Below are 11,067 nucleotides of genomic sequence, written 5' to 3' on the forward strand. Positions count from 1 at the left end.
TTTCAAGTGATGATCATTCAGACTTTCTATAATGGTTTGAATCCAACCATGAAGCAGTTACTTGATGCAGCAGTAGGAGGTACCTTACGAAGCAAGACCTCCGACGAGGCCTGACATCTCATTGAAGAAATTGCTATGAATAGTTATTAGTGGAACACAAAGGACCGAAAGAAGGTAACTGGACTTCATGAGATTGATGTAGTTACCTCATTAGCGACCTAGGTTAAGTCATTGAGCAAGAAGTTAGACACTCTAACTTCTCCTAGAGTGGCAGCCCTAACTAGTTGCACTGGGTGTGGGGAGGACATGCTTCATCTGATTGCCCAATTTCTATTGGTGGAACATCCTCATTAGAACAAGTGGATTTTGTGGGTAATGCAATGAGAAACCAAGGCAATCCATATAGCAACACCTACAATTCGGGTTGGAGGAGCTACTGAATCTTTCACGGAGTAATTAAGGGCAACAAAAGGCCATAACACCACTGAGATTCCAACAATAATGACAACAACAACCCCGAACATGGAAAATTGAGTTTCAGGTTTGGAGACCTTGATGACCAATTTAGAGAAAGCTTTGACTAAGTTCATCCAATCGTCTGATACAAGGTTTCAGTCAGTCGAAGCTACACTTCGCAACCACACCGCGTCATTGCATAATTTAGAGAATCAAGTGGAGCAGATAGCGAAGTCATTATCAGAGAGACCTTAAGATAGCTTACCTAGTAACACCAAAATGATCCCAAGAGAACATGTGAAGGCTTTGAGAAGTGGTCGTGTAGTTGAGGGTAGGCTCCCAAGTGAGAAGACCAATGTTGAACCACTAGAGATGTGGAGATTGAGGAAATAGTGAAAGAGAAGAGGGTGGCATCCCCACCCTACAAAACAAGAACCCGTTATCCTTTAAGATTGAAAAACGACCAAAATGATGAGCAATACAAGAAGTTTTTAGGTCTATTCAAGCAGTTGCATATCAACATCCCATTTGTGGAGGCGTTGTCTCAAATACCTCGCTATAAAAAGTTTTTAAAGGACCTCTTGACCAACAACAAGAAGTTGGAAGAGAGTGCATCTGTGATTCTAGATGCTTCATGTTCGGCGGTGCTGTAAACGAATATGCCAAACAAAAAGAAAGATCCCGGAAGCTTCATCATTCTGTGCAACATTGGCAATTTGGGTGAGGAGAAGGCATTGGCAGACTTAGGGGCCAGTATCAATGCCATGCCTTACACATTCTTCCAAGGCTCTTATTGACATAGACGGTGGAGAGTTGACATTGAGAGTTGGTGATGACAAGTTGACATATCTCCTTACCAAAGCCATGAGATATTCTCTTGACTTTGATGATACTCTTTACCTCCTTGACACTACTGATGAGCTAATCGATGAATATGTGCAGGAAATGATATGTCTAGACCTGTACGAGGGGTTACTAGACCAAGAGGTCGAGAATAAAGAAGTTTTGATGCTTGGTCTAGAGGACAAGGTGTAACCTGCCCCGGGGATCATGAAGAAGATGATCCCGAAGATGAAGTGAGCAAGGAGACGCCACAAGAAACACCCCAAGGCTAATGGAGATGTGCAAGAATGAAGTAAGGGTGATGTGCCCTCATGTGGTAACATGCTCGACAACTCCCCCTCTACCTTGAAATAATTATGCTCATCATGCTTTCAGGTTATGGATAAGAGGAAAACCTTCATCTATGAGCCCTCGTAAGGTAAGAAGAGGTACGTTAAGCTTAGTGACATTAAACAAGCACTTCTTAGGAGGCAACCCAAGTCTTTACTAGTTTTCTAGGTTTTAGTTTAGTGCTTGCATGAATAAGAGCTTGAGTGTTGGTGTCTTAATTTTTACATACTTTTGTTGTGATTTTCTGGTGGATCATTGGTGGTTTCATGTGCTTAATTGTGATTGCCAAAGTTTCTTGGTCATTTGAGTGTGTTTTGCATGATTCTCTGGTCAGTTGTTCATAGTATAAGCAAGCTCTGTATGTGCATAAGTGTGCAGAAATCTTTTGCAGAGTCTGAAAATTTTTCTAAATCATCTAGAGAAGACACACGGCTGTGTGGAATTTACACACGGGCGTGTGTTTTTATTCATAGCTCATCCCGAGAGGACACAGGGGCGTGTGAGTGCCCCTGTGAATGACCTTGTGATGGTCACTGATAAGTGCTTGTGCGATAAGAATACGAAGTGTTCTTTCCTTATGTTGAGCATTACTTTTCTCAGGGTTTAACGCTAATATGTGTGTATTTATGTTAATTCATGGAGGTAATTCATGGAGGTAGCGTTGTGAGACAGATTATGAAAGAAAGAAGTCAATGTGGGTCATAATGCACCAGTTTGGAGGAAATGTTGCTAAGGTTCAAACGCGAAGACATAGGTCGGGTTTGAGATGCAGGAATGTTTGCCAACCTCCTCGTATTCGAGTTAGCACAACTATTCGGATGGGTACAAGGGCAGTCACATTCAAGCATTCCGACTTGTCCATATAGAACAAGATCTTCACCAACATGTCCGTTACTGAAGAAGCAAACCGATCCACGATGTAAACATGTACCTGTTTGCATTACCTCGATGAAAGCATGGATTCGGAAGTATTTTGGGCAAGTACTATAGTAGACTACTGTAGCAAGAATACTGTACCAGCACTGTTCACAGCTGTCGAGAAAATAGGAAAACAGAGAATCCACACGGGGCCTGTGTGAAAAATCCACAGGGGCGCTCACAAAGGCGTGTGGATTCTCGATTCCAGCCCTTTAAAAGCCTATTTCAACCCCAGTTTCAGCATTATTTTCTCCATCTTTTCCCCAACTTGAGAGAGGGCTGCGGCTAGGGTTTTGAGAGGTATTGGCTAGGGCTTTGGAGAGGTTCAACAGCTCTAACATTGCGCGTCGTTTGGAAGAAGGTTAGTGGGAGAGCTTTCGTTGGCACCGATCCGGCGAGGTGTATCCTAGGTCGGATAAAGGGACCCTTGCGTCGAGTAGAGGACTCTCCACAAGACCATCGCCATGACTAACAAGGGGGTTTTCTATAGATGCTTTGTTTTTACATTCGATTTTGTTGATTATATCTAGCTCCATGGAGAGCTAAACCCCTAGTGGGTACTTAGGTATTTATGAACCCTAGGATGTATTCATTTCATTGAATATCTTTATTATGCTTTCAATTAATTGATGTTTATTGTGAGTTCCAATCTTGTCTGCTTGATTGTATGAATACTTCACTAGAGTGACACTAGGGTTGAGAGTTCTTCTTGGTAACTTTTGTGAGTGAGTGACACACCATGAGAGTTAGACAAAGCTAGATTGGAGAGGGTTGAGAGGGTGAGTCGAGAGGTAGCGGAGCATCCCTTTTCCCCTCTGGTGTGATCTATCCTACCTCCACATTCCAAGAGTTCTTTGCGGCCATAGTAGAGTGAATGGGCTAAGGAATGACCTTCCGCTGGGACTTAGTTGCGAGTGCAACAGAGTGAAGCGTTGAAGTGATTTTAGCATCTAGGGCTTAATTGTGGCTAGGGATCTTTCACCTGGACCAAAGGGTTAGGTCTATACATAGGAATAGGGTTTATCATTTGGAATCCTTAGAGCTCATTGCAATTCTATACGAGTGCGAGGTGTTGAGATTGTTCGATTTCTCCTCCGGGACATATATAGAGTTAGGCATGGTTGACCTTAAATTTGGGACTATGTAATTAAGGATTTCCATGACTCACTATTGCATTAATTAGGAAGCATAATAGAGGTTTCTTGCACTTGAAATGATTATCCTAGGCAGAACAATATCCGGGTACCCCATCTTTATCGATTGCCTTACCTTCTCCTTTACTTGTGCTTTCTTTCTTGCTGTTTTTACTTTTGATAATTAAATCTTGTAAAACATATCACTATTCATCTTCCACATTAGTTAAGAAACAACTTAAGTGTCTTTATTCCCTATTCTCTGTGGATATGATACCCACTCATCTGGGATTGTTACTTCGACACCCATACACTTGTGGTTTATACGCATATTCGGACGTGTCAAGTTTTTCGCGCCGTTGCCGGGTAGTAAGCGTTTAAAGATACTTTACACTTTTTTTTCTTAGCTATTCATTTATTCATTCTATTTCATATTTTCTTATTCTATCATCGTTCTGATTTCTTTTTCTTTCTTTTTGGGTGCAGCTCTAGATTATGACCCGAGGGAACCCCTTCATACTGATTGAAGGAGATCCCGAGCTTGAACGTACATTGAGAAGAAAAGGGAAAGAACCTGTGCAAGAACAGTCTAATTTAGCTGATTTAGAAGTAAAAGAATCTAAAAACATGGCAGAACAGAATATGTAGCTGTGGACATTATCCGATTATGCCAGACCTTCAGTATTGCGGACACAATCAAGCATTGTGCATCCCCCGATTACAGCTCAGACCTTCAAGCTGAAGCCGGCATTCATCCACATGTTGCAGTAATCCGCACAGTTCAATGGTTTGCCTGATGAAGATCCAAACAGTCATGTAGAGAACTTTCTCGAGGTGTGTGATATGCTGAAGATAAATTGAGTAACGGATGATGCCATTAAGTTGAGAGCCTTCCCATTTTCCTAGAGCATCAATTACCACATGGGAGGAGATGGTAGAAGCTTTTCTTGGCTGTTATTTCCCTCCCAAAAAGTCTGCAAAGCTTAGGAATGAGATCTCGTCCTTTGTACAATTAGAATTGGAGTCTCTATTTGAAACGTGGGAAAGGTTCAAGGAGCTCCTGAGAAAGTGCCCACAACACGGATTCCCAGAGTGGATGATTGTTCAGACCTTTTACAACGGTCTGAATCCGAGTACAAGGCAACTCTTGGATGCGGCAGTAGGAGGTACCTTAGGTAGCAAGACTCCCGGTGAGCCCCATCAATTAATTGAAGAAATGGGGTTAAACAGCTACCAATGGAATGCCAGGGAGAAGAAAAAAGTGGCCAGTCTCCATGAGATAGATGCAGTGACTTTGTTGGCGGCTCAAGTGGAATCATTGAGTAAGAATTAGATCTTCTAACTTCGAACAGAGTAGCGGCCGTGATTACTTGCACCGGGTGTGGTGGAGGACATACTTCCTCCGATTGCCCGATATCTATTAGTGATGTATCGTCGGTTGAGAAAGTCGATTTTGTGGGTAATGGCATGAGGAATCAAGGAAATCCATACAACAATACCTACAATCCGGGTTGGAAGAATCATCCCAATTTCTCGTGGAGCAACCAAGGTCCACATAAGGCCATGGGGCTACCGGGTTTCCAACAATAACAGCAAGCCCCAAACATGGAAAATAGAGTTTCAGGTTTGGAAACCCAAATAAACGATTTGGAGAAGGCCTTAACTAGGTTTGTGCAATCGTCAAATACAAGATTTCAATCAGTTGAGGCTACACTTCACAACCATACCGCCTCTTTACATAATCTCGAAAATCAAGTGGGGTAGATTGCGAAGTCTCTATCGGAAAGGCCACATGGAAGCTTACCGAGTAATACCGAAACCAACCCTATAGAGCATGTGAAGGCGATCACTTTGAGAAGTAGTCGTGAGGTTGAGGGTAAGTTTCTGAGTGAGAAGCCAAATGAACACACACCCGAGGTTATAGAGTTTAAGAAGGGAGCAAGCAAAGAGAAGGAGGTGGCATCCCCACCTTTGAAGCCAAGAATACCTTATCCCTCTAGATTGAAGAATGACCAAGGGGATGAACAGTACAAGATGTTCCTGAGTTTGTTCAAACAACTCCACATTAATATTCCTTTTGTTGAGGCATTGGCCCAAATGCCTAAGTATGCAAAATTCTTGAAAGAATTATTGACCAATAAAAGGAAGTTAGTGGAGAGTGCTTCAGTGATTTTAGATGCATCTTGCTCGGCGGTTTTGCAAAAGAACATGCTGAACAAAAAGAAAGACCCGGGAAGCTTCATCATTCCGTATAATATTGGCAATCTAGGTGAAGAAATGGCATTGGCGGACTCAGGGGCCAGTATCAACGTCATGTCATACACTTTCTTTCAAAAGCTAGGCTTGGGCGAGCCTAGGCCTACTCGGATGACTTTGCAATTCGCTGATCGAACGGTGAGACATCCGATGGGTATCATCGAAGATGTGCTTGTCAAGGTGGACAAGTATATATTTCTTGTAGACTTCGTAGTGCTAGATGTCGATGAGGATGCGGATGTACCCTTGATACTTGGGAGGCCATTTTTGCGGACTTCCAAGGCATTGATTGACATAGACGGCGGAGAGCTAACTTTGAGAGTTGGAGATGACAAGCTCACATACCGCCTTGCTGAAGCCATGCGGCATTCTCTTAATTTCGATGATACTTTATATTTTCTAGATGCTACTGATCAGATTGTTGATGAATACATGCAGGAAAGCTTCAATCCGGATCCATACCAAGGCTTGTTCAACCAAGAGGAATACAATGAAGAGATTATGACGCTTGGTTCAACGGAAGAAGTACCATCTAACCCGGGGATCTTGAAGAAGGTGCTCCAGAAATTGAAGAAGGCTAGGAGGCGCCACCAGAAACGCTCCAAGGGTGTTGGAGACATGCGTGAACCAAGAAACTGGGTGAATCATTGCTAAGCTGTCCCAAGCACGACAATTCACCCTCTACCCTCAAGAGATTTTGCTCATCATGTTTCCAAGCCATGGGTAAGATGACAACTTTCATTTATGAGCACCCGTGAGGTAAGACAAGGTATGTGAAGCTAAGTGATGTTTGACACGCATCCGAATATGCGTGTAAACCCCAAGTACACGGGTGTCGAAGTAATAATTACCCCGGTGAGTGGGTAGTCGAATCCACAGGGAACAGGGCTACTAGTACTAACTTTTTCTCTGCTTTCTAACCTAATGATAAATGGAAAGGTGTGGTGATCTAATGTGCGAAGAAATGAATACCGGAGACAAATATGCAAGGGTTAAATGGATGGAGATCTCAATCAGTAAGAGTGGTTTATTCGGGCAATGCTCCCCCTAGGATTCAGGTATTAGGTACCGAATAAGCAAAGTGTTTCTATGATGAGTAAGTTAAGTCGTGGAAATCCAAATATAATCGGATCCGGCCTCCCGATCACCGATACTAGTCCCCTACGAGGTCCCGGTGGAGAAATCGCTCAATCTCAACACCTCACACCACATATGACTGCAAAGCACTCTAGGGATTCCAAGAGTTGTATCCGATTCCTAAAGATTGATCCAACCCTAATTCCCGGCGAAGGATCCTAACCCCCTACAAGGTCCCAGCAGAGAAATCTCTCAATCTCACGCCTTACACCAAATATGGTTGCATAGCGGTTAAGGAACGGAGATAGAATACACTCAATCGGAAGGGAGAGGGGACACTCCACTATCTCATGACTCACCCTCTCAACCCTCTTTAACCTTGAAGTTCTAACTCTAATGGAGACCTCTCTCACATCAAAGTAACAAATCATGCAAATCCAATCAACCACAAGGATTAATTAAACAAGCAAGCAATGAGAATACAAGATTAAAACTTAATCAAACTCGGATTAAATAGAAACACTAAGCAAATCCACAAAATATGAGAATTCTAGGGTTCACAAGCCCAAATACCCTCTAAGGTTTTAGCTCTCCATGGAGCAACATACAAAACTCACCATTAATGAATGAAAGTACATTAAAATCATAGAAATAAACCACCTTATATATGAACTGATGGCCTTGATGGAGAGCTTCGACGTCTTGAAGGACCCACTCCGAAGCTAGGTTCACCGGTGGCTTCCTTGATGCTATGACGGAGGAGGAATCGATCAAAGTTGGTGATGAAGCGCCTCCAAAGCCGCAAAGACCTCCTCTCCAAACCCTAGCCGTCTCATCCCTCAAGAGGTGCAAAAAAGATGAGAAAGAATAGGGCAAAACGGCTATTTATAGGCCTTAGATCGCGCCTGTCACGTGCCCTCACGCGCCCGTGTGGATTTTCCACGCGGCCGCGTGGGCTGCAGAAATTTTCACGCGGGCGCATTAACAGTAATTTTGCTACAGTATTGCTACATTAATTTTGCTACAGTACTTTTCACAAACCGTGGTCCAATCACTCTTCTCTTGAGGTCACATGTCCGGGCACACGTCCATGTGGTAGGCTATAAAACTTTTCTTCATCGACGTATCTTTGAGAGGTCTTGCAATCTTCACAAAGAGAAGGAACAAGAAGATGTGGCTGCCTTTGTGCCCTTCCAACTAATGAATTGACTTGAATCTTCTTGGAAGTTGGCACACATCTCAACGTTTATGAACTCCTCTCGTGTCTTGGTCCTTGAATTGAACAAGAACTCCCAACATTATGTCTTTATAGCCCATCTTTGCTTCCTTTTTACTCTTCAAGGCATTCACAACCTATATACATAAAAGAACACCAAATACACAATATGAGACATAATTAAACCATGGTAAAATTGATGCTCAATGCATGTAAAACATATATAAAAATATGTCTACTCAAGCATTTATCAATGTTAAACAAGCGATTCTTGGTAGGCAACACAAGTGTTTACTGTTTTCTTAATTTGGTAGTTTAGTGTTGCTTGAATAAATTATTGAGTGTTGGTGTCTTGATGTTTTATATTTCTACTATGATTTTATCATGGGTTTTCAAGTTCATCGTGTGTTTTCATGTGAGTTTGGTAAAGTTTTGGTCATTTGAGCTATTTCTCATGTTTTTCACTGGTAAAACTTGCATAATAGGACAGGCTCTGAGTGTGTAAACATGTTCAGAAATTTTCTACAGAGCCTGCAGAATTTTCTAAGGCATCTAGAGAAAACGCACGGGCGTGTGGAATTAACACACGTCCGTAGTTTTGTATTGCAAGCTTATCCAGATAAGGCACAGGGGGGTGGACTCACCCCTGTGAACGACCATGCAATCCTCGCACGCCCGTTGTTAATTTCCGCACTGGCGTGTGAATTCTTGCAGAGATTGACAGATTTTGCCGGAAACACACAGGGGCGTGGACTCACCCCTGTGGGCAACCTTGTGAAAATCGCACGGGCGTGGGTAATTTCCGCACGCCCTTGCGAATCTCTGTAGAGGAACTCTCTTCATCCAGAGAAGTCACAGGAGCGTGCGTTTGCCCTTGTGAGTTGGGCTTGTGAATGCCCACGCTCGTGCAAAATTTCCACACGGGCGTGCATAACACTTAGCAATTTTTCTCGAATGTCCATAGCAGCCACAGGGGCGTGCGGCTGCCCCTGTGGGTCAGGCGCATGGGCGTGGGTATTTCTCACATGCCCGTGTATTTGCATTCAGAGGCAGGGCATGTGTAATTTCCGCACGACCATGTGGATGCGCAGAATTCCAAGAGATGCGAGTTTTTCTTTAAAAATCTTTGTGGATTCTCTTCTTCTTCATCTCTAATCACCTTAAAACCACTCCTGATCAACTTCCCAGCCCTTCACCATTGTTTTGGAGGATTTTTCTTCACATTTCGTGTTGATTTTCAGAGTACTATCATCTATTTCATCGGTAAACCTTCTTATCCTCTTTTCTTCGCAAATCTTGGGATTTTATTGGATTGAGGATCTTGAGTTGTGCCAATTTTCATGGTATAATGTCTTATGCATGTTTAGGAAGTCCTTAGGGGCAGTTTTAAGTTGAATTTATAGAGAATTGGTAGACAACCGTGCGGTTTTCATACCCCGCAGATCCACACGGGCGTGGGTAATTTCCACAGGCCCGTGTGGAATTCTACAGTATGTTGTTACTGAGGTTTATTTGATCGTTTCTTCCTCATTTATCACAGGAATGACACCATACTCGAGGAGGCAAGAAGGCAAGCGCCTAGGGAGCCTTCACCCGAGTTAGCACACATTGTATTTCTGAATCCTGAACATCAAGCTCGTTTCGAGCGGTTATCGGGGCTTAGGTTTGGCCAATCCCGGTTCGTGGACCTGAGTGTGCTAAGTGGGGTCCAGCGGGGTGATGAGTTAATCAGGGAGTTGGAGGCGCTAATGGCCATAGGAGACTGGCAGAGATTATTGTCTATACGAGAGAAAGTTTTCCGGCCACTGACTTTGGAGGTGCTAGTGTCTTTTCAGTTTGTGGATGACATACAATTTAGAGTGTTCGGTCATCAATTTGCTATGAGTATTTCTAAGTTTTTTTCAGTTCGCATGGCTTGTACGACGAGGCATATATAGAAATCGAGGAGTATGGACATCTACCAACAGATTACCTTGGCACCTGGAGCCCACGGCAGCCTTACCAGGTCTTGTGCGGACAAGAGCAGCATGAACTGGGAGTATCCAAGGCCACATGTTTGTCTCAGCTGAGCTACAAATATTTATTCACTGTCATTAGCAGATCTGTGGATGGCCGAGGTGATAACACTAGTACTCTAAGCCGACAGAGTCTACTTTATCTGTATTCCATGGCTAGGTCTGTGCCTATTCATCTGGGGCATGTTGTGGCAGATTACATGCGATACCAGGGCTAGAAAGGAAGAACAGGAGTATTATTTGTTGGTCCCTACATTACGAGACTTATTCTAGGGATGGGGCTCGGTGATGCTCTTCGAGATACCGATCAGACAGTTATTCCTTCTCCGCTTGGACTCAATACTCTCAGGATGATGGGAGTGGTGCGCAGATATGGGCCTGGAGCTTACATTTTAGCCACTACCACCACTGAGAGCGCCGAGGGCGGCAGGGATGCTGCAGAGGGTTCCGCACCGTGACTGAGACCTTAGGATGCCCAGGTACACTTTAAGGAGCCTATGATCATATAGAGAGGCTCGAGAGCACTGTGAGTGTATTGTGGTCTGAGATCATCAAGATACGGTTGATACAGTCAGCACAGTATGTCAATATGATGGCCCGTTTCGATTTCTTATGACAGCTATTGAGAAGTAGACCCCCAACTCCTCCAGCATACCCTTCACTACCTCCAACAGCACCCTTTGATCTAGCACCAACAGCAGTAGAGGATCCAGAGCGCGACATCGACGCTTGATTTTATTTTCTTCGTCTTTTACTTCCGCATTTTATTTTGGACTTGTATACTCAGAAAGGACTTTCCTTCAGAGTTTATTTTCATTTTTGT

General features: G+C 43.5%; 1 non-coding gene across 1 annotated transcript; it reads right to left on the reverse strand.

The window, feature by feature from the left end:
* Nucleotides 1–4,659: 4,659 nt before the first annotated feature.
* LOC120281543 lies at nt 4,660–4,766 on the reverse strand. Its single transcript, XR_005542681.1, has one exon. It is a non-coding gene; the product is annotated as a small nucleolar RNA R71 (small nucleolar RNA).
* Between the last annotated feature and the right edge of the window lie 6,301 nt (nt 4,767–11,067).

This window comes from Dioscorea cayenensis, chromosome 17 (assembly GCF_009730915.1).
Source record: "Dioscorea cayenensis subsp. rotundata cultivar TDr96_F1 chromosome 17, TDr96_F1_v2_PseudoChromosome.rev07_lg8_w22 25.fasta, whole genome shotgun sequence".
Lineage (NCBI taxonomy): Eukaryota > Viridiplantae > Streptophyta > Magnoliopsida > Dioscoreales > Dioscoreaceae > Dioscorea > Dioscorea cayenensis.